Source organism: Dermacentor albipictus, chromosome 6, assembly GCF_038994185.2.
Source record: "Dermacentor albipictus isolate Rhodes 1998 colony chromosome 6, USDA_Dalb.pri_finalv2, whole genome shotgun sequence".
NCBI classification, from domain to species: Eukaryota; Metazoa; Arthropoda; class Arachnida; order Ixodida; family Ixodidae; genus Dermacentor; species Dermacentor albipictus.
Window position 1 is genome coordinate 115,011,229 of NC_091826.1, and position 23,745 is coordinate 115,034,973.

The following is a 23,745-nucleotide window of genomic DNA, read 5'->3' on the forward strand; positions in this document are numbered from 1 at the left end:
AGAGTAGTTTTATTGCCTTCTAATTACACCGTCTAACAAAATTTTTTTACTGCACACAGCTCATTGATGCAGTCATGCATGTCAGATTGTGTGACCAAGAAAAGAAACTAAGGGAGTCTATCTTTTTTTAGTTACAACCACATGAAGCCATGGAAAGCAGACAAATGTGGGTCATTTATGTGGGAAACTAGCTACCAGAAACAGCTCCAAGTTAGCCAACATTGCCCGTCAGATGCTGAACAATGGGACATTCTGCACATAAGACAAAAACAAGTTCATGTTCTCAAGTTAAATCTAGGGGCAGCCATACGCAGTCAATATGATAGTTGAACAGACGTTTCACTAACCAGTGGGCGAGGACAACTTGGTGAAATACTGTAAACAGTCGTGTTGCATTTACTGCAGCCCATTTAACATCTATAACCTGCAGATAGAGCTTTTGGTTAAAGCATGGTTTTTTCAGAATTTGCTAGCAGAAGACTTCTCATACATGCCGTCGAATTTGGCAGAATTTGCATGCTATCGCAAGAACTGAGGTGGCATGAAACAAGAGATTGAGAAAGTGATTTTTCTTATGTGCAGCCATGCAGCCATGTCTCAATATTGGACTTTTCTGCACTTCTACAAGGATGTCAGAGCACAAGACAGCACCCTTCTTTCCAATATTGAGCAAAATGCAACACATTTATGCATTATTTACACAGTAGCGCTAAAGCGCAGTACCTCGGTAACCACATCTTTTCGACCACAATTTCCCATCTTGCACTTCGCCACCTACCCGAAACTTTCCCTCGACGACCTCTCAGAAAAGGCTTGACAATTTTGAATTGTGAAATATGACAAGACTCAAAGGACACGCTTTAAAATCTTTGCTTTATTTCCCAGTCTTCTTTCATAAGTTCAGAGAATGTTTCAGTGAAACTCTTTCAATATGCTTTCAACACTTTCCTCACAGCACAGCGTGCTTTTTATTAATGTTGGCACGCCAATGGAAAACACTTTGGCTTTGACAGGCATCCATTTTTATCTCTTGTGCATGTGTACACAGAACTTTAAAAGTGGTGCAATTCAAAATTGACATCAATGCCACCACATGGCAAAACACATTCTTCCCACAAACGCAAGTTACAAACGGCCACAATATAAGGGACATCTGTGTCAGTCAGTGTAACGGACTTATGAAATTACAGAAACAGTGACCGTTTCCTACTGTATAACTGCCTGGCACAGTAAAACATTGCACTACAATCGAAGATGTCCTTACAGCACAGCTTAAAGTACCACACTTCTTCACATAAGCGGTTTTCTAATAAATGTTTCTTTGATTAGCGGTTTCGGAAGTTACTTTTTGGAATCTTATGCAAATACACTACCACCCCACAAACGTACGACTGAAATGCTTGTTCTAAACTTGTGCCTTCTTTGCTATCCACACACACACGCAGTTGATGACTGTGTGAGCATGCCTTGCTGCCACCAAATACAGTCCACCTTGTTTCAAGGAGTTGGATCACGTCAAGCTATTCACTTCTTGTGCATCAGATGCATGTGGTTAAATAGAAAGCTCTTCTGTCAGAAGGATCACAAGCACACAGGACACAGGCAGGGTAGAACACCTGAATGTATGGAAGAGTGGTTATGAATTGCAAAAGTTCATGAAAACGGTCACGAAGATGCTGCTTGGTGTTGAACTGCTAGTTGCAGATAGATAATGGAAATTTCCCACATGGTTGAGCCCTCAAGTGCCGTGAAAGGTTTGATTTCGTGGTGAAGCATGCTAAACAGACGTTGCACCTGAACGGTCTCTCACCAGTATGGACACGCATGTGTGTAGTCAAGTGTGAACTCCGTGCAACGTAAGGGCAATATGGACAAGAATATGTGCATCTGTTACGGCGCAAGCGCTCGCTGGCTTCGCTTGTACTGGCACCCTCATCGGGCAGCGCAGCTGGCACTAAATCCACAGATATGCCGTTGTCGTTTGCCTCTGCCGTAGAGTCTCGGGAATTGTTGCACTCAATTTGAATGTCCGAGCGGAACAATTGGTCCAGCAACTGGGGCAGTGGCAATGCTGTAGAAAAAAATTACAGAAACAAAATTAAGATCAGTATTGGTTGCTTCTTTAGATCATATTGCTTCCCCAATGTTTAGCTTCTCTTTTTATTTATCCAGGGATAAGCATCTAAGATGAAGGTCAGCTGCTTTAAGGTTATTACATGTACCATGCAATCACAAGAAAAAGAATGATGATACCTAAGCACTTCCTACGAGTTGCGAATGCGAAAGCATTAATGTCCAATTGAACGTCCCTGAGCGGTCCTTCAAGTTATGAACTCCTTGCAGGCAATCTAGCGCATTGAGAATTGGCCTTACTGGGGCCAAATCTTTTTCATTGCATTTCATTTTCAAATCATTTGCTTATGCTGTATGCACTTGTTTCAGTTAGAATGCAGGCAAAAGTCTGTGCAGACAAGGAATGGATGGATAATGCAGGCTTCCAAGAGCGAGGGTGACCTGGTGTCGTAGTGATGCCCTCTCCCCTCATGCAACACCTGGTGCGCTATGGCAGCAGAAGGTTTACCCTTTCACCCGCTCTGCTTCCTCGAGGCGCACTCACGACAAGGCATCACAAGCAATGGCAATGGGAGCTTAGGTGCCATTTCGCCGCTACAGATGACAGATGCAAGGCTTTTTCGCTCGACGAGCCATCCGACACTTTCGCATCAGAAAGGAATGTTAGGAAAAGCAAAACAGAAAGTCAGCACCATTATAATTTTACTCCCTTCTGCAGAAAACCCAGGAAACACAAGACATTTCTTTCAACATATGCTAATAATTAAAAGCTGTAAAAAAGTTAGCCCTTCGCACAAGACTGATTTTGGTAGCATTTGTAGTACCAGTAGCATATAACAATCGTAAGAGCTCTATAAAGCAAGCTTGATTTTCATCATCAGTAATGTTGAACTCAGTACTAACAAGTGGTAAGCCGTCCTGTTTATGTCGAAGTTTGCTCTACTCCCACTGCACGTTTATGCAATCTAGGCAGATCCACGTTTGCCTTACACATCTATTTGCTTATATTATAGATCACGAACAAGTCGACATTAGGTATTAAGTACTCAAGACTTCCCACTGAACTTTTAAGGAGATCAGCACAGGAATTAACATAGTGCCTACAAGGAACTACAACATCAAGACAAAGATTGATCAGGAAATTGGCTCTTTTGTAATGAAGAACCGCAAGGGGAAGTCGCTTCAGTTCGAATTAACGAAAGTTCGAACTAACGAAAGTGAAGGAGAGCAACAGTACACTGCGATTTGGAAGCAGTAGGGAATGGCAGAAGTTTGGCGTGTCAGAAAGTGATGGCGTGTGCCCCGGGCACACGCCATCTTCAAGTCGAAACTCTGGGTCCGACTGTGCCACACCACCGATGTCCACCAAAACGAACGTTAGCCGAGGCTTAGCACCATCACAGTGAATCGCGACGGCCGATACCTCCTAACCTGAAAACAGAGGTGCACAACCGATGAAGACTGCCGAGACAAAGACGCTGAACATGTGAAGGTGGCGAAGGTCCTGATTCGTTGGTCCTTGATTGCAAGCGCAGCTGCGACGTACTTGATTCGCTGTGTTTTGGTGCTTGCCGTGCCATCTCCGCACAACAGTAGCAGCTGTAAAAGATTTGCAAAGTCTCCGAGATTCGCAACAGGCAAGAAGTCTCGGAGGTTACGTAGAACGGAGAGGCGGCAACCGCCGCTGCCTTCTGGCTGACCCCGCGTCGGTTAGATTTTTTTCCGATTTTGCCTTCTCTCGCCGTTCTCTCCGTTTCGGAGGCAATACAGCCTTGTGTGTAGGCAGTAGGCGCGTTTCTCTGGCCGTGTGCCAGGCGAGCGTAGTTCGAATTATCCATGAGGGAACCTTCTCGCGTTCGAATTAACAGACTTTTTTATACATAGACTTCTGTGGAGCTTGGCAGGACCAAATCGTACAGTTCCAATTATCCATAAGTTCGAATTATTGAAGTTCGAATTAACGAGCTTTCACTGTACCACAGCATATGGAGTGAGGGGTAGAGAGAACTACATCGCCCTGAACCAAAACGAACACTACTCCCAGTCTGAGATTGCACCAAAACTGTTAAAAGATTGTAATAAGCGTGGAAAAGGTTACACAGCTACGCTAGGTACACTGTGACAATCAGTAATCAAGAAGATAGGCAGGTTAAGTACAGATGTGGCCCATCAGTCCAGGGTGCCATTTGCAAGAGATAGAGAGAGATAAAAGGAAGGCTGGGATGTTAACCAGTCGAGAGTCCAGTTGGCTACCCTGACTGGTTGGCCACCATTTTCACACTTTGCAGCATTACTCAGGGCACCACTAATAAAATCAGCACTGTTGTGAGCATAAGGTGCCTGTAACTGAAAAATTTCATAGTGCACAGAACACTACCAATGCATACTTTACAACAGAGCACCATAAGCTGGAGTCAGGCAATTCGCAGCTGCATCAGTAAGATCACACTGACAAAGGTAGCAAAGATTGTGCAGGTCAACATGAACTGAATGAGCTTCAGTACAAAGAGACAATAACACAAGCTGCATGTGCAACAGACTAGCATGAACGGCACTCAGTAAGGCCACATGAAACAAAACCAAAGCAAGCGTCAATATATTCAACTTTGGACACTACAGCATTAACTTTTCACACACCAAGGTTAGGAATTGCAATATTAGACATAACATAATAAAGAGGTAGCTAATACGCATGGTTATACAAAGAAAAGGATATTCCTTTCTAAGTAACTTAGACTGCTAGAATGCTGCTAAGTGTCAATGAAAACAAGCAGAACCAGATTCAAAAAGCCACATGACCACTTTGTCATTATTATTTGTGTTGTTTGCACTCATTTCATACTTATTTAGGTCATGCTTTTGTTTTTGAACAGCTGGGGACCAGACACCACGTGGTGCTCAGCGATTGAAACTTCATACTCGGAGCGAGTGGCTGCTGGCACTTTTTTTGCACCATGGGTGAGTGCCAAGCACACCGAGCCGATGCATTTTTGTATTACGTGAAAACAAGAGCCTTTTATTATGCATTCTGGCTGCACTTGGCTCATCAGCAGTCAGCCCAGCGCTCACCAGTGGGGGAAAAAGCATCGGCTACCATCTGCTCTGAGTATCGAGTTTCAATTGCACAGCGCTGTACATTTACAGTACACTGCAAAAAGAATTTTAGTCGTACGCCATTATTATGCTATGGAAAACAAGCACAAGTCAAGAAACAATTTCTCATCTTGTTTTTTAGATGCAGATACAAGGAAGGCAAGCTTCTATAGTGTGAAATTGCTATTTGCACTCTATGTGTCGCCATTGTGACCTCTACATGTCCATATGGTGCAGTCAATTCCCCATGTTTAAAAGAACACTATAGAAGAACACTGGTTCAGCTTAGACAGATAAAGCATTTTCAAAACTATATTTTCATTAAAGTAACTAGCGAGGGATTGATTACTGGACAAAAAAAGAATACAAACGATGGCCCACAAACTTTCTTTTAAAACTTGCACTGAAACCTTTCTGCTTCGTTATTGATTTCAAAGCAATTTCTCTTAGTTGGGCTGTTGTGGCACAGCAATAGATGTTCTTGGAACCTGCCAAATTCAGTATTTGCCTGTTTTAGGATACAATGCAGTCCTTTTTTAACAATGAATAACCAGACCCTAGCAGACGTCAAAACCTATGCTATCGCAGTGAGCAAGTGCTGAAACTTCAACGCTGTGATGCCAGCCGACTTTCTTTTCTTGCACGTTTTTTGTAAAAAGCATAATTTACACTAATACACATCAAATGACCTTTCTCTTTAGTTTCCCTTTTAAGGCAGAGCTGTCAAGCAGCAACACGGTTTTTAGAAAAGTGGGGCGATTCCAGCCATCCCTTGAAAGAGTCCCAAGATCAACTTCATCATTGGTCCCCACCTGTCAAAGAAAACAAGGATACCTCAAGTGAAAAGTGATGCTTTGTTTATTATCAGCTTGAATGCCCAAAGGCATTTTTTATATTGCATCGGATCACATTTCACAATTTATTGCTTCAACAAGTGGTTACAAGGTTTGATAAATATGAAATACAAAAGAACGTCCCATAGTCAAAGACTGTTTCGGGACCTCTGGTCAACGTTAGATGATGAGAGGAATGACGATATGGCAGAAAAATAAAGCAAAACCATGGTATTAATGTACTACTCATATAAGAATAAGGCAAGTATAAGAGAGAACAAGTTAAATGGAAATACAAATAGAAACGAAAAGAAGAAGTAAAAAAAACATGTATCTACAGATGTATATCAAAAATGAACTACACACAAATCAAATCAAATCAGACTTTATTTCAAATGCATTTTTTGACAGATTTTGTTTGCTGAATAATGAGCACAACAAAAAAAAATGCACTCGGATATATTACAATACAAAGACACATCAAATGCTAAAATAATAATTGAGCAAGAAATGCAAAGGGTATATAAAAGCTATGAGCAATATACGTGAAAATAAGCTAAGGTGCCAACTTATAGAAGTTTTCAGAATGGTACAAACTGGAAAAAAAACAAAAAAACAAGAAATGGTACAGACATCACAGCAACTTATTCAAGAACATTTCAAGATAATTTTTTACTTGTATGTGGTCTTACACTTCTTTTATAATTAAAGGCAAGTAGTTCCACAATGAAATGTAAGAAAATTAAATTTGAACTTACCATGACTAGGCGCAATTTGGGAAAGAAAAACATTTTGTTAGATGCAAATCTTGTAATGTTAGCATTCATAAAGATGGTTCTGAAATTAGGTCTAATGGGAGCTGATTGCCTATTCAAAAAATTAAATTATGGGGTTTTAAGTGCCAAAACCACTTTCTGATTATGAGGCACGCTGTAGTGGAGGGCTCCGGAAATTTTGACCACCTGGGGTTCTTTAAAGTACACTTAAATCTAAGTACACGGGTGTTTTTGCATTTCGCCTCCATCGAAATACGGCCGCCTGGCCGGGATTCGATTCTGCGACCTCGTGCTCAGCAGCCCAACACCATAGCCACTGAGCAACCACGGTGGGTTATTAGCTTACAAGATGCCCAAATTATAGTTATCTCAGGTACTGTGAGCATGCTATTAGTTCTGAGTAGTTCTCTTGCATTAGCATTGTAAGAGCTGTAAGTTACTACACCAATGGCTTGATTTTGAATGAGCTGCAGTGAATTGATACGATTAGTATAAGTGTTTCCCTAAGACAGCCACAGCATAGTTGATATGTGAATAAATAAATGCATAATAGAGCAACAATAGTGCGTTATGGCTGAAATGAGAACATGCTCTAATGAGGACTCGCATGCCATGAGCCATTTTCTTCTTTTACACATGCAATATGATGACAGAGTTTAAGACTGCAGTCTAATTTGACTTTTAGGTACGTGGCATAATCACTCGTAGTTATCAGATGTTCCCCAATTGATACAGCAGGTATAGCATTTATGAGACATTGGCCACAGCTGAAAATAACAAATTCTGATATTAGAGGGTTTATTTGCATTTTGTTATACAGCAAAACTTTTAGCTTCTCGCTGGTTGGTATTTTTCGTGTCTGCGTCCGTGGGCAAAAATGTGGGCCAATCCCGGATGTAGTGCAATACTGGGCCTACCCAAAGTGTAGGTGAAGCAGGCTTCAAGCACTCAGCAAAGTGAAGTGAAAAGTGCACAGATTATTTGGAATCATGCATACAACATACAGAACAGCATTCGTTTCAATAAAGAACGAGTGCAAAACAAGCATCCGAACCACATATTTGATAACAAGGTGCTCCTGACAACAATGCAAAGCACATAATGCTTCCTGCATCGTTTCCCAGTAGAGATTACTGTTTTGCAAGCTGCCATGGCGACGGCAGCTTGTGAAGAGGAGAGCGACGTCACCAGCCTTTCTTATATAAAAGCACCAGCCTAGCAACTAACATTATTGTTCTTGCAGCGCCGCTATGGGTAGGCAATGTATACTAAAGCTCCCAGGGAGCAGCATGAATACAATGAGCGGCCAAGGGGAAATAGAAATGGCAGCATGACCAGCCGCGACATGCTGTCAAAATTGCCACTACTCCCATTACTCTAAATTACCATTACTACCATTACTCTAATGCAATAAAACATTGCATACATCCATCAGCAGCTATGGTGGTGGTTTTCAACAGCTTCACTGTAGATCCACTTTCGCAGGGCTGGGATGGCGAGTCAATTTTTTAGTGCACCATCCTTGAACATTTGGAACATCGTAATAGTGGAGTTCAGTTGAGACCCTAATGATGAAATGCAATCGGCAGAATTCAATGTCACTGAGTCACCAGTATATAATATAAATTGAGCAATTAAAAGAGAGGCACATGGCTTATATAAATTAAAAAGAGAAGAGGACTAAGAATAGATCCTTCAGGCATGCTAAATGAGAGGTTCTCATACATGAGACAGCATCGCACATGCTGACAATTTGAATTCGGCTATCTAAGTTACTCTCGAAAAGCAGAGGAGGGGGGCCACTAATTCTTATTAACTAAAGCTTTTTAAAGGGCATGAAATGGTCAGTTGTGTCCATTGCTTTAGTGACATCAAGAAATGCTGAGTAAGCAAAATTACCCTCACCAATGATTTTCTTCAAAATATCAGTAAAGACACTAGAGCTAGGTCAGTTGAATATTCCTGCCGGAGTCCAATCTGATAAGAAGAAAGAACATTCAATTTTGATGGGCATAAACATATAGCTACTAATTTTTCTATTACTTTACTGAAAAGAAAATACAAATGACCAGGTTGTTCGCTAGTTATTAATGAACGGTCACGTTTTTTGAAAATCACAATAACCTTTCACTGTTTCAGCTCATTAGAAAATGCCTGATTTTAATATTTTTTTTAATTACAACAGAAAGAACATGCGAGTTCACATGAGCTGTCATTTTTGTGGTAGGGCTACATGCTTTCAAGTCCCGTGCCCATGGTTTTCAAAATTAGTATGACAAAACACTTCTTCAGGTGTCATTGCCAATATGAAAAGTAAACAAGGAAGGCAAGTAAAAGAAGCTGCAAAATCGTGTGATGTGGTTACAGACTGATTGAAAAAGAAATTACTGAAGGCATCAGCAGTTTCTTTTGGATGACTAAAAAGCTTATCGTCTTGCCTGATAAAAAGTATATGATGAACCTTTACATATCTGTTTAAAAAGCAATTAACAATTTTCCATTCTTTACTATATCTAATCCACATTCAATAATCCTCTGTTCATAATACTGTTGTTTAGCTTTCAATTAAGCATCGAGAGCATTGCAAAACATTTTACCTACACAGCAGGTGATTCACGATTATATTGTGCTTAGTGTTACACTGAGAAACGTGAAGGACAGGACGCAGACGTACGTAGCGCAAACTACCAACTGTTTGATACTGTTAAAGAACGTGCTTATATACAAGGAGATATGGTGCGTGGGGGAGGGGAGATATAAAAAGATGTGACAAGGTGACAACATGTGATCATACTTTGGGCCAGAAATACATCGTTCACTTGCACGCATTTGCCCTGGCAAACTCGACCACAGCTTCGATAAGCGTGATGAACGGAGTGCTTACGCACATCTCTTTTTCTTTAGCTATCGCAAGTGCCTCCCATATTTCTTGCTCCATTTTTGTTTTTGATGTGCCAATGACTGTAGTGCTTTCTAGTAGCAGGGAGAATTTGCATTGTTTGCAGTGCGCAGCCAAGTTGCTCGGTGCTGTCAGAAGTTGGCATGTGTATATGTGCTCCTGTAACCTATCATGTAGACAGTGTCCAGTTTTCCCAATGTACACGTTCCTGCAATCTAGTGGGACTTGGTAAACCACTGAAGTAGCACATTCCACATACTTTTTCACATGCTTGGTCTGACAGACTGTAGCACTTGCATTGCCCTCTTTGGATCCTACGTTCACCCTCTTGCACATGCGTTTTAGTTTTTGCGGAGGACAGTACAATACTTGAACATCATGGCATTAGGCTGTCTCTTTTATTCTATGTCACAACCCATGCATGTAAGGCAGCACCACACACTTTTTCAATTCATCTTTTCTTCTCTCCACCCAAGAGAGAAGGTAAAATCTGACATTGAGCATTTGTAATTTGAGAAGCGTTCAATTAAAAACATAATTAATTTTGCAAGTTTTAAGGCCTCTGTCATTTTAACAAAGGAAAAGCTGTATGGCAGGCTGTCACAAAATGTTTTTTACTCTCCCCCTCAGTGGCCTCTTGGTGCTGTCGCTTTACTAGTAGGCCATAATGTAAACAATCGGGCAGCTGTGTGCATGAGTTTTCGGTGTCTTGAATGGCATTAACAGGACGAGAGAACTGGGGCCAGGTGCAGCGGAGCTCACAGTGCAAAATACACAGCAACTAACTGCTTCACCTGCTGCTACTGAGTATTGTTGCTCTACGCTGCCATGTCAGTCATATATTTTGTGTTAAATTTATTGGCTATGACTACTAAGCTGGCTAAGCCTTGTCATGGCTTATGGTGGCCAGACAAACACAAACATGTTTATTGTGACTAGATCTGCGATCCTTACGATTTGGGGCTGGATCTGAGAAAACTATAGAAGAAATAGAAGTTTTATATGCATGTTACTTGCTTGAAGTGATGCCCAATACTTATTTTACAATAAAAAAATTGCCTTTTTAGACACTTTACATATACCTCCTACTTATCTCTCTCTCTCTCCTTTTTTTTAATGATTGCCACTGATATCATGACCAAATTACCAACTTTTCCTGCATAGCACCACGAGTCGATGGTATTAGGTGCACTAGATCTCATTCGAATCTAATGACATTAAAACATTCAGCGTGACAGGGGTATAATCAATTAGTGTTTGAAACTTCAGAATATGCTGCACCAAAACACATCAAATACAAAGAGTGTTCCAGAAGTCACGTCCAATTATCATCTATGCAATTTTAACTGTATTTCAGTGTAATAGCACATGATGACATGATCTATAAGTTTGTACATGTTTCAAGATGGCTGACAATTGAGCGAATTGGTATGGTTTGATTTCTTGGGAATGCGCACTATGGGAGCAAAACACACAATGGAGAGAGGAAGATGCCGAAGACAAAAACATGTTTATTGTGACTAGACCTGTCATCCTTACGATTTCGGGCTGGATCTAAGAAAACTAGGACTAAATACCGCTGCAGTGACCAGCGGATGTATAACTGATCACATGTTCAGAAAACGCTAATGAATTCTGGAAGTGGAAGATGTGCACTGCGTATGCATACATTGTTCTTTAGTTGTAATTGCAGGCAGCAAAATATCTACAAAGCATCACAATCACCACAACCGTTGCCCCAGGTCTAATCACAATTAACATATGCAAACTCATAAATGTTGTAGTAATGCACTGTAATGAGGAATTGCTATCGCATTGCCACAGATAATCACCAGAAATTAGGTGAAGCCACTGTAGCGCAAATAAGACAAACACAAAGAACAGAGGACAGGAGACTATGCCCATGGTGTGCAGTCCTCTGTTCTTTAAATTTGTCTTATTTGCGCTACAATGGCTTCAACAAATATCACCAAAATTTCACAAGTAATTAGAGATGCATTCTGCGATTTTTTTCTTTGTGTGCTTAGCGATTTCCTGTCATTTCACTTCTCACTTCTGTTGTAGTCAATGCTACTTTTGTATGGCTGGTGACTCGCAAACATTAATCATTGATTTCTTGAGGCGAGGTCATCAGGTCGCAGCCCAAAACACTGCAGCAGTAAATACTGTGCGTCGCCTCCCGAGCACATGACGATTGGCTGATGCCATGCTCTGCAGTTCATCTATAAATCAGCACCAAGTCGAAAGGATATAAACAAAGCCAGTAGCAAGAAGTGAAAGGCTGGAAAGTAAAGAGGGGGAACAAAAGGTTGCGTCACTCCAAGCAGCCACTCGGGAGGGCCACCTACACAAATGACGATGTGTACTAGAGCTGACATTTAAGAACATTTTCTCTACCTCCTCAAAAGGAGAGAGAGAGGATTTATTATAAGGCAGACGCCTGGATTACTGTGTTCTAACTTACTGCTTATCCTCGCGTTCAGATAGGTGCCTTAACTTGAAGCCCATGCTTGACTTGATCTAGGCGAGCCGTGAACACACCAGGCGTCATCTAGATCAAGTCAAGCATAATATTGCAACAGCTAATGCATCACTGCTTCAAATTATGGTCAAAACTGCAAACTTTTACCAAAATGTTCATGAGCAATGACGATAGCTTCTTCAAAGGTTTGTCTTATCTATTTTGTTGCTGGAAGTATTTAATAATTTTGAACTAAATATTTTCATTACTTCCTGCGGTGGCAAGTCAATGGTCAGAACGCAAAGAGAAAACGTCCCCAGATTTTCTAAAGCGGTATCTGATCTCAAACGTTTCTTTTTTTTTTTGCCTAGAAAAGAAGTTTTAATTTTTCCAGATAGCTCACTACTAAGCTCTTTGATATGTCTTTAGAAGTAGTGACAAAACAGAAATGCATACATTCCCATTGGAGTGAAATGGGTATGGCGCAGCCAAAACAGACTCCAAAGGCAGACTCCAAACAGACAAAGGCAAACACAGGCAAACAGACTCCAAAAAGGCAAAGGAGTTGTTATGATGGCCACAAAATCACTAAATTTATCGAATTTCTCACTAAATTGCCAACACTGCTGCAGACATTCTACCTATAGCTTTTCCTGCCATCTGAGATCCCATTTGTGGTTGTTAGGATGACAGTCTCTAAAGCCGTAGGAATGAGCGAGTTAAGCGAAAGCAAAGAACTGTTGGCTTAAAATTCAAGCATGCCAAAGGCTATAATACAAAGAGGAGGAAGAAACCTTATTCATACACATGCACTGGAAAAAAGTGAAATCTGCTTGACCTTAGCTTAAATGTCTGTGACTTTTCGAACTTGATATTCTCACAGTAATGATGTCAATCGCCTTCTACCGTGATGGTTAGCAGTGTCCGGCTTCAGTTAAAGATTCTCATTGTGCTAAAGCTAAACGACTGAAACTTTCCACCAGGCTTTACAGTACCTAGGTTGTGAAATTGGTGCCACGATGACTGCCATGTGAACCAACTAATAAAAGAACAGTGGCGCGGCTTGGTTGCTTCATCTGGCGAATTCGTGCAGCTCCACAATGGCAATGATAAATAAAACAAGTCATCGGTGCCCGAGTACATGCCAAATTGCATCATTTAGTGACACTCTCAAAATAAAATACCTACGATCGTTTCCTGATAGACGGTGTCCATGGAATCACTCCGATACTGAGTTTGCTACTTCGAATGTTCGAAAGTCACTCCAAACCTCAGTTTTTAAGGAATTCAAGGAGAAAACTTATTTTTAAGGAGTTTTAAGGGCCCTTCGATCTCGTTTTCTAAATTAAAGTGTTATTAAGGGTTCCAAAGAGATTCACGAACCCTGCGATCGAGTGTAGGTTCGCATGTTCATGGAAGCACCGTCTACACATGTGTTGAGAATGTATTGTGGTCTCGCGTTTTTTCACGGAAACCACCGTGCATTATCGAGCTCACACGAAGCGATATTACTCTTCACATGCCATGGGCACAGTGAGCTGCAATCTGACATCTGCAGGCGCTACAGTGATGGATGGTACTGCCTGCTCACCTCGCAGACGAAGGAATGACAAGGTCAGTCGTTTTTCTGCCATTTCGGAATATCACCCGCGGAACTTAGTCGATGCTGTTCTTATGCTTCTCAATCAACTGTACCCATACACTACGACTGTAGGACGATAAGGACGCAGGCGATCAGTGTCACGCAGTACGGGAGGAGCTTCTCTGTCGTCCTGCTTCGTCCGTGGTCTATGCGTAAATGTACGAAAACAGCTAGCTGCGGCCCACCCGCTCACCTCTGCGCGAAATCGCCCCGGGTCCCTCGACGGCAGTATGCTATCAGGCTCAGCCATACGGTGGCTAGAACTGTGCTAGCGCTCCAGCTGTAGCCACTGTACCGGTGCGTGCAACCCTAGAATTTCCTCAAAGGTTTCCCCAAGCGCCGTGGTGGTTTCACGTTCACGTTTCAGCCGCTTTCCGACAGCGACATATTTGAGTCCTGCGATGTTGATGTTCATCAGGCTGTCCCATTTAGAACGAATCGCTTTCCAAAACACAGGCACACACACACACACACACACAGAGACACACAAATAAGGCAGCGTTCGCCTATCATGCCCCGTGCAGAGGTTGGTTCTGTATAGTTTTGAAATAAAGGCGCGACAGCGGCAAGCGATGCGATGGAGATGGCTTTCGCTCGTCGCCTGCAAGTCGTCCACGTTGCCTCCTACAGCTTGCGCGAAAATGCCAATCGCGACCGAGAAATCCGATCCCGATTGGGCTCGATCGCGATTGAAAGTGCGCCCGTTCTAGGCCAACTTCCATAAAACAAACGCAATAATAGTATTTAAACTTTCTTATTAATTTACTTTCCTTCTGTTTTGTGCACATTTGTGTGCGATTTGGCTATGCCGCGCTTGGCGACCTGTTCTAAGAGGGGCAGAATTTTTTTCTCTATGGGGACCGCCTGATCAACATCCCAGCAGACAGACAGACAGACAAAGAACATCCCTGCAGTATCTCTCAAATTCAAATCAATTATGTAGCTGTCTATGGAGGACGGTGTGCCGGGTAAAGGTGCTTGTGATGCTAGTGCTGGCGGCCCCTGACAGGCTGATTAGTTTTGTGCGTTTATATATGGTAAGAAAACGAAAAAAAAAAGACATGCTTTGATCCTACTTAACATTAGCTACCTGCACCCATGAGGTGTTCTGTGCGGCGCCCTTGTCTTTCTAAATTTGTAGTGTATGCTCGCTGCACCAAGAACAGTTGCTCGAGGCAGGCGACATGGTCATGTAATGTGCAAAACCATAGCCGCCTGCGTGTGCAGAGGCAGAAACTTCAGAATAGCACCTAACGGGTACTGTTCCAAAGGGAAAAGAAAAGCTGTCCCTGTCATCGCGTCATCTATGGGGTAAGGCAGCTTCACCATAGCGTTTGGAGACTGTCATTGCATTCCTTCCGTAACACCACAATGAGCCCATGCTGTGTAAAGCTCGATAATAATGGCGGTTTGAGTGAAAAGCAGGTTATTGTTGTGGGACAAGATAAGCTTCAAAGGGTGTAAACTTTTTAAAGAGTGTTTAAATCTCCTCCACCAATCTTCCAATCGCCACTTACTAATCTCTGCTGCGGACATGTTTACTTTCCCCCTGCTCTCACTGAACCCGAGGGCTACAAGGAGCTTGCCAGAGATGCCTAACTCGATCGTTCGGCAGATGTCTTCACATTATAATAAAACATACTAGCTTTGCCGCCGCAAGCACATGCTTCTTGTTCTTATATTTCGCTTTATAAGTGCATGTTCTAAGGCATCCCTATCTTGCTTTGAAAAATAATGAGCTTCCCTTTGAGTTGACATAAATTGTTTCTTTCCTGATTTCGTTTTTTCCACTTAAGTAGTTACTCATGACAGGTTTCTTTTCAAGTGCCGCCACCCATGAGATTATTTCAGCCTCCCTAACTTCCGCTTGACGTTCTTTGTTGCTGTGTTGCTCACCATACAGATTGCACACTTGCTGGTAAGCTTCCTAGTTCTTTTCCTCCACTCTGAATCAATGTTTTTCTTATACAAATACCTGAAAACACTCCCAGCCCATTTACTTTCTTCCATATTCCTCAGTCGCTATTCATAATCAATTTTACTGTGAGCTTCTCTCACTTCAAAGCTTGTCCAGCCCATATCACCCTGCACATGTATCACCCTGCACCCTGCAAGCTGCAGCTTCACTTGTAGTCTTCCTGTGAGCACCCAACGCGAGGCATACCGCTGACCTTTGGTTGCCATCGAGTCCTGATAGTAGCCCTGATTTCAAGCAAACTCATTTCCAAATGACCGTTACACCTTGTCACATACCCCGGAACACCTAGTACTTATTGTATTCCCATAGCGTACTACGTATCATTATGGCCGCATTTCACTACCCCTTTGCTGTTATTTTTTCCTGCATTTCCCTATTTCTATTGCCGCCATTTGTCCATATACCAAAGTATTTATACTCTTTTACCTGAGGTATTTCCTGGCCCTGAATTGACACTGTCTGTTCACTGTTTTGATTGAATACCACAACACCAGATTTTTAATGCTAAATTTGAGGCCTAAATTCTTGCCTTCCTGTGCAGATATTGGCCAGATGTTGCAAATCACTTAGCTTGTTAGCTAGCAACACAATGTCCTCTGCATAAAACAAACTTTGAAGATATTGCTGTACTACTGTACCGACCTGTTTGTATGAGAGATAAAACCCGATATTACTTCCTTCTAGTGCCCTCTCCATCTTCACCATGTATATCATAAACAGCAGCGGGGATAAAGGGCACCCCTGCCTCAGTCCCTTGTTGATATCAACTTTCTCCTTGCTCCTCATCCCTTCCCATTCAATGCAAAAAATATTTTTTCGATAAATATAAAAGCTGGATACAATCATTGCCCGAGCCTTCGCCTTCCAGAATATCCCACAAAATGTTGCAGCCTATGTTGTTATATGCTCCTCTAATGTCTAAAAAGGCCACATGTAACGGTCTCCTTTTTACTCTTGATATTTCAATGCACTGAGTAAGGACAAATAAGTTATCATCCAGACACCTACCTATTCTGAAGCCATCCTGAAGTTCTCCCCAAAATGCCATTATTCTCTGCCCATGATGGCAGTTTTAATTTACTTGCTTCCATTGCTAACCTGCTATTACTACTGGTCAGCGGTCTATATGAGTGAACTGGCGCCCCCTCGTGCAGGCAGTGGTTACTCAAAGCTCTAAAGCAATCTGAACCACCAAAAATTCGGCAGACAGCACTATTGATTTTCTACGCAATGACAGTGACGGTCATGACTGTAGTGATGGCAGCTACCTGCCTTGCAGTGATGATGCGCTGTGTCCTAGGTCAGGTCAGGTGATGTCTCCTTTTGAGAATTATGTCAGTGCCAGCGATAGTGTTGAGCTCTGCAGGTCGCTGAGCACCAACAACTGTTACAGTTATTGTAATGCTGAAGTAGTCTGTCAATTACGACATACTTCAAGCATCACAAAATATTTGAATCCATTCATTTTTATGCCATTAATTATTTCAGCTCAGCATTTCGGATTATTCGACCAAAACTTGTGCTCCCACCAGGTTTGAATAAAGGGTTGGCTAGTAAACTGCTTAGGGTGCTCTAAGGCTAGTAAATTTTTCTAATATTTTTGAACATTTTATCGTGTCTTAATATTGTTTTTCTATATTTGAGGTGTCGTGAGTTTCAATATACCAGATATAACAATGTAAATAAACATTTGTGGAGACTATATCACTAATGTTGGCACGTGTGCTTAAGATGATTATCAGATATGACTAAGGTATTTTCTTGCCAAATGTGACTTCATTTTCAAGTTAGATTGTACTGTAATTGACTCTTTTGTTGTTGTCTTTCTTTATTTCCTCTTGTATGTTCTTTGGCATACTGTGATCAATTTGTTGCTTTACTCGGAATTGTGCCCTATGTCACTCGCACTACATCAGTGAATTTTTTTTTTTTCGTAATAGCAATCTCACATTACCCAGCAAGTTGCCGTTGATCATGAATGCAAGACAAGTGAGTGAACTGCGCTTCTACAACTGAAAGGGCATGTAAACATCGACATGACTGTACAAATGACCCTTTTCCAACTTGCATTCCCATATACAGTGACAAAATAAAAAAGAAAAAGAAGGTAGAAAGCTTTCTTCATGCATTAACACTCTTTTCCTTCACACCATAATAATTGTAAACTGCTTCACTGGCAGAAATGCTGTTTATCCCATTCAGGCAGCAACTTTGAGTGTTCAAAATTGAGTTTTGATGGAGTTATTGCGTCTTTAGCAATAAAAAACATGCAGCAGCACAACTGATTAAGAATTGTTAATTTCCTGTGCGTTTTGTTCGGTATACAAAAATAGACTCCATGCCTAAACTCTCAATAATACTTGGGTGCTGGAGCAGTACAGGCTATTTCACATGCAATTTTGCTCTAAAAACAGGTGAATTGTATAAGAAATTGCAGTAATCAAAATTGTTTCAGCCAAAAGCAAAAAAATAATAGAATCCAGTACACATTGACTTGGCTGTTGTAGCAAAGTGTGTGTGTCGAAAACATTTTCTCTGACACGCTTTTGTTTGTCTGACATGCCTAGTGCCTGCTGATAAAATTTGAAGCACAGTTCCATTCACAACTGTCAGTGTCTTAAGATGCATGTGAAGCATTTCGAACATCTTTATTTTCTCTGGTGCTTTGTCTTCTGAGGCGTCTTGGCATGTACAATTGTGCACGAAGCACCTAAATGAGATTTGCAGGGTAACACTGCTCCAGCAATTTTTTTCGTTTGAGTTTTACTGTTTTGGTGCAGTGAAGTAATAAATTGTGTGATGGGAGCTGCTGAAGAGAACAATGTGCCAGAAATGTGATCACATAGCTTTTCATTTAAGATGTACTTTTTTTCGATTGCAGGTGGGGACTGATGACATAGCTTGTTTAGACTGTTGCCAGCAGTGACTGGAATCGCCCCACTAAAATATCAAAGTGTAATATCAAACTTCACGGCAGCTATATTGCTATGCGTCGTTTTATTTTTGCTGGTGTCTCTATTTGTACTGGATTATCATTGTTATCGAGTTGCTCAATGCAAAATGCACTTACTGTATTGAAATTGTACAAACATTGCCACGACAGAAGACCTGTTCATTCAAATTAAGCATGCTTTGCAAACAGCATTCTAGATTCTCAGTTGTACACAAGCATCAGGGATTGCTTAGGAATGTGTGATGACTTAGGGGTGCATGAAAAGTAACTTTTAGACCTACTAATCGAATGAAAATCAAATGGTATCCGAAGTAAATCAAGGTGAATTGAATACCAAATACTTGTCAAATAGTTTTCTTTTTTTCATAATGGTCAGCTGTTTTCGCATTTAATAGAAACTAATGTTCACATCTTAATTCATATTCATAACGCTGGCAAGTTTCTGTTTTACGTTATGAAGCATTGTTCATCAAAAATGCAAATTAAGCATTACGAACAAATAAATAGTTTGCATACACAGAATTCTTTGGAGATAGCAAATTATCACTGAATACTCTGTAAAGTCTGCCTCCTTGAGCAATGTAGCCTTCTCCACTATAGTACTTTCGCTACAATTTTATGTTTAATTGCACATAGTTGACATTTTAAAATATTAGAAAGCTATTTGAAAGATAAGTTTTTTTTTTTTTTACGAATAGTGACCATTTGATTTGAAGACTAAATTAAATAGGGCACTATTTGATTTGTTATTTGAAACTTTCAAATATTTACACAGCCCTTACGATAAGTGATGTATAAATAGCAGATCAACTTCACCCGTTAGATCAGATTCGACAACCATGCTTGCTGCTGCTGTTGCATTTCGAGTGTTGCTTGCTTTTCTAGGCACAAGCTTGTTCTATGAAGAGTGAGATTCATAACTTACCCTTTGGTGGTTGTTCAGTTCTTTGCCATTGGTGCAATGTCACGTCTGGGCAATTGACCAAATATGGCAACATAAGTGTTACAGCATTGTATGCAGGACACCTACTTAGCATTTCTATGCAACGGAAATCAAGTCGAGAGAGTTTATTATTATTGTTGAGAAAGTAATACATGCAGGTATATATAGGTGCATCCTCATATCATGTAAGAGTTGTGACGGATGATTTGTAGGAAACATGAAAAATAAATACGCAATGAGCAAACTTATGGCAAGAAAAACAAACAAAAGGAGGAGAACTACATTAGTCATGGATGCATTAACTGAACATGTACTTTATACAGCACCTTGTCTTCCGTGTAGCTGCATTTAAAAAAATGTGTTTATTGACTTTTGTTTCTTTTAAATCGAATGTTGTGATGGATTACTCAAATTCTGTTTGCAGTAAATGTATTTGTGGAGTGTGACTGTTCATCAATACATGACATAAGTGAGTATGTGATAATTGCAAACGGCACAAACAAGTGACAATTACCAAGTAACCATGTGTCGTTTTTAATTCAGATGTTCTTGCTTTAACATTTTGGCAGTGCCCTAGCAGTCCCAGTCATCTTGGATAACTCTCCAGAATAGTGGCTAACCGGGCTTGTTGGTACAAACATATTCTTTTGCAAACAGTGCAAATAATGGGACACAGAAAGAGGCACATGGCACAGGTGCTGCAGCATTATTCAGATGAAACGCAAAGTTAAATGATTAAAAAAATGACAGACACCGGCAGGTTTGATATATGATGTGCAGAACAATCTCGCTCAAGCTGTGCGCAGCTCAAGCCTTGACTAACTTTATCAAAAGTGACCCCAGTAAATTCTGGAATTATATCAGCGAAAACAAAAGACTGGTATCACACATGTCAGTCGATGGAATCAACGTAACGGATCAGAGAGCCATTGCCGAGCATTTCAATGAATATTTCCAGAGCGTGTTTAACATTCCCGTTTCAAACTGTGCATGTAACACGACAGTCTTTTCACGTGCAGATGCGCCCTTCATTTCTTATCCTGGTGTGGTATCTATGTTACTAAATTTGAAAACCAAAACTTCATGCGGTCCTGACAATTATATCTCAAACGTATTCCTACGACGATATGCTTTACCTCATGCTAAATTTTTGGTTATTATTTTTCGCACTTCTCTGCTGACTTCACAACTATCCAGTGATTGGAGGACAGCCCAAACTGTACCCATCTTTAAAAAGGGATACCGCCTGACACTAGGCAATACCGTCCCATTTCACTAACTTCACCATGCTGTAAAATTATTGAACATATAGCTACTAGTATAACAAACTTCCTCGAGGAACGCTGCACATTGAGCAAATATCAGCATGGATTTTGGAAAGGCTTATCAACCGTAACTCAACTTGTCACAGTATTTCATTCTCTGGCACTGACCCTCTATAGACACTGTAGGATAGATATGCTTTTCTTGAATGTTTGCAAATCCTTCGATAAAGTTCCTCATAGTAAATTCATTTTCAAACTTCAAACAATAGGCATTCCACGTATACTTGTTTGGACTTCAGCCTACTTGAATAATCGCAAACAATGTGTTGACATAGTGGGTGAACACTCGTGCTGTCTTCCGGTCACATCCAGTGTACCTCAGGGCAGCGTGTTAGGCCCTTTGCTCTTTATATTGTATATTAATGATATTGTTGATGTTGTTTGCCCTGCTGTTGAGATAAGGTTGTTTGCTGGTGATTGTGTTTTGTTTAAAGAAATTAGTTCCACTAACGATTACAACAATCTCAACACTAGTCTGGAAAATATACATCAGTGGTGTGTAAAATGGGGAATGACCCTTAGCACGAGCAAATGTGTCTGCCTTCCAGTAACTTTCCAAAAAAATCCGCTGTCATATACCTACATATTAGGGCCTTCATCATTACAAGAAGTAAGTTGCTATAAATATCTCGGTGTAACATTCATTTCAAACCTGTCTTGCAATCTTCATATTGATGTTTGTTCATCTGCGTTCCGCAAGCTTTGTGTCCTTAAACATAAACTTAAAACTGCTCCCACTAATGTTAAGCTCCTCTGCTATACTGCTCTTGTGCAGCCAAGACTGGAATATGCATGCATTATATGGTATCCTCATACTAAGCACAACATTGATTGTCTTGAACATATTCAGAGAAAGGCTGTTTGATTTATATTTAATAAATTTTCAGCATTAGACTCACCTTCCGATTTGATGCAAGCAAATAGCATTCCCCTATTACAGGCACGGAGGCAAAAATTTAGATTAGAATTTCATTACCAACTCTTGGAAAACAAACTAGCGCTAGATGCATCAACGTATTTGTCACCCTTAACTAGCAGGCCCACCCGACACCACAATAAAAACGCTCTAACCCCATATTTTGCTCGCATAGACCTATTAAAGTTTTCTTATTTCCCAAGAACCATTATTGAATGGAACTGCCTTATCAAAGCAAATGATCAAACTGTGAAGTAACCTTTCTGAGCCTGTATTATTGTTGCTGTTTCTTTTGTATTTGTATCGACCACCCTGCTTGGATCACGAGTCCGCAGTATTGTATAAAAACGAATAAATATAAAAAAGTTGATCTTCGTTTTTTTTTGTTCTTTCTGATAACCACACACATTAAACCCCACTGTATTATGCATTCCCTATTTTTGTGTTAAGCTACCGTCTAATATTTAGAAATTATTATGTCCATACTTTGTTTGATACTATCTCATGTGGCCCATGATCATACGGTCTGCGTATGCATGTCCATTCTAAATGCTGGCTGTTATTGTGCATATTTGTATGGAGGCTCGGTCTGTTTATGGTGACTTGCTCAAGCTGTGTGACCCTTTGTCAGAGTGATTTCATTCATACAGCTAAGGATTGCGTAGCACCAGCTTTTGGTGCCTTGTTGTGAAATATGCATTATTAGTGTTCTGTATACTGTGAAATGCTTCAGTTATGGGCTCCTTTATATTCACAGTGGTGCTGACTTTATTACTGGTTCCCTCAGTAATGCTGGAAAGTTTACAATGGCACGCTGTGGGCCACAGCTGTAATTAACCTGCCTCTAACAACTTATTGTCACAGTGCACCAAGCGTAGCTGTGTACTCTGTCTGCTTATGACATTCTCTGACTTAACAGTTCTCTTGAGATCAGATTGTGTATATTTTGATTATGAGCAATGCATTTTCGTATTTTCACCTTACATTTTTTGCCAAGGTGAAACCATGAACAACTTTAGCTTATCTGCAAGGCGACAAACTATATTTACTTAAAGGGCCCCTCACCAGGCCCCATCGCAAACTTTGATTATATGCTGGAAGTTGTTACGTGTCCTCTAGGGAGCATTCTGCTGCAAAAACTTTTCATGTCGGCTCATTAATAGCCGAGATAGAAATATTTAAGTGCCGCGAACCCATGATTTCAGCAGGCGGGCTCCACTGCATAGCGAGACTTTCTCTCCACTCGCCCCGTCTAGCCTTCGAAAGCAAAATTCCTTCCCAGCGTCCTCCCATGCCGGACCTCGAGGATCGCGTGACACGTTGCAGGCCCCTCCTTAACTTTATTTTTTCTCATCGTTTTTTTTTTTTCCAGCGTTGCGCGTGAGCTGTTTCACGCAGTGAATGATTTTTCGCGCTGTGCACAAGGAAATATGACCAGCGGTATAATTCGGTGCTACACGAATGCTGAGGCAAAACAAGCGGATCACAGAGCATGATCACGCGCTGGAACACGGCAGAAAATGGCATAGTTTCGGTACCTGTGTTATGACCGCATGACCATGGGAACAAGCAGATGAAGCGGAAGTACATCTCTCTTGTTTCAGTGCAAAGCAAAGCAAAAAACATGCAGATATTCCATTTGTGTGTTTTATTAGTTCTCTAAACTTCAATCCAAGCAATAGATCACACAAATAACAGATGGAGCCTTGAATACTTCTCGAAGTCACGTGTCACCATGAGCGACGTCACACTGCAGACTTGAGTACGTAGGTGCAGGGACGCGAGTATGTCATCCTCCGGCTTGGAACTCGGCGGCCGCGAAGAGAAGGAAAAACAGAGTTCGGTTTGAAATA

At 41.1% G+C, this 23,745-nt stretch overlaps 2 long non-coding RNA genes across 2 annotated transcripts; one reads left to right on the top strand and one right to left on the bottom strand.

Annotated features, from left to right (window-relative positions):
* Positions 1-854: 854 nt before the first annotated feature.
* LOC135908309 (uncharacterized) lies at positions 855-14,186 on the bottom strand. Its single transcript, XR_010566281.2, has 3 exons — positions 13,971-14,186; positions 5,856-5,978; positions 855-2,071 (listed from the first exon to the last, which is right to left on the bottom strand). It is a non-coding gene; the product is annotated as an uncharacterized lncRNA (long non-coding RNA).
* Positions 13,333-19,627, top strand: LOC135908311 (uncharacterized). The gene is made up of 3 exons (XR_010566283.1): positions 13,333-13,749; positions 17,696-17,744; positions 18,637-19,627. It is a non-coding gene; the product is annotated as an uncharacterized lncRNA (long non-coding RNA).
* Positions 19,628-23,745: the final 4,118 nt, after the last annotated feature.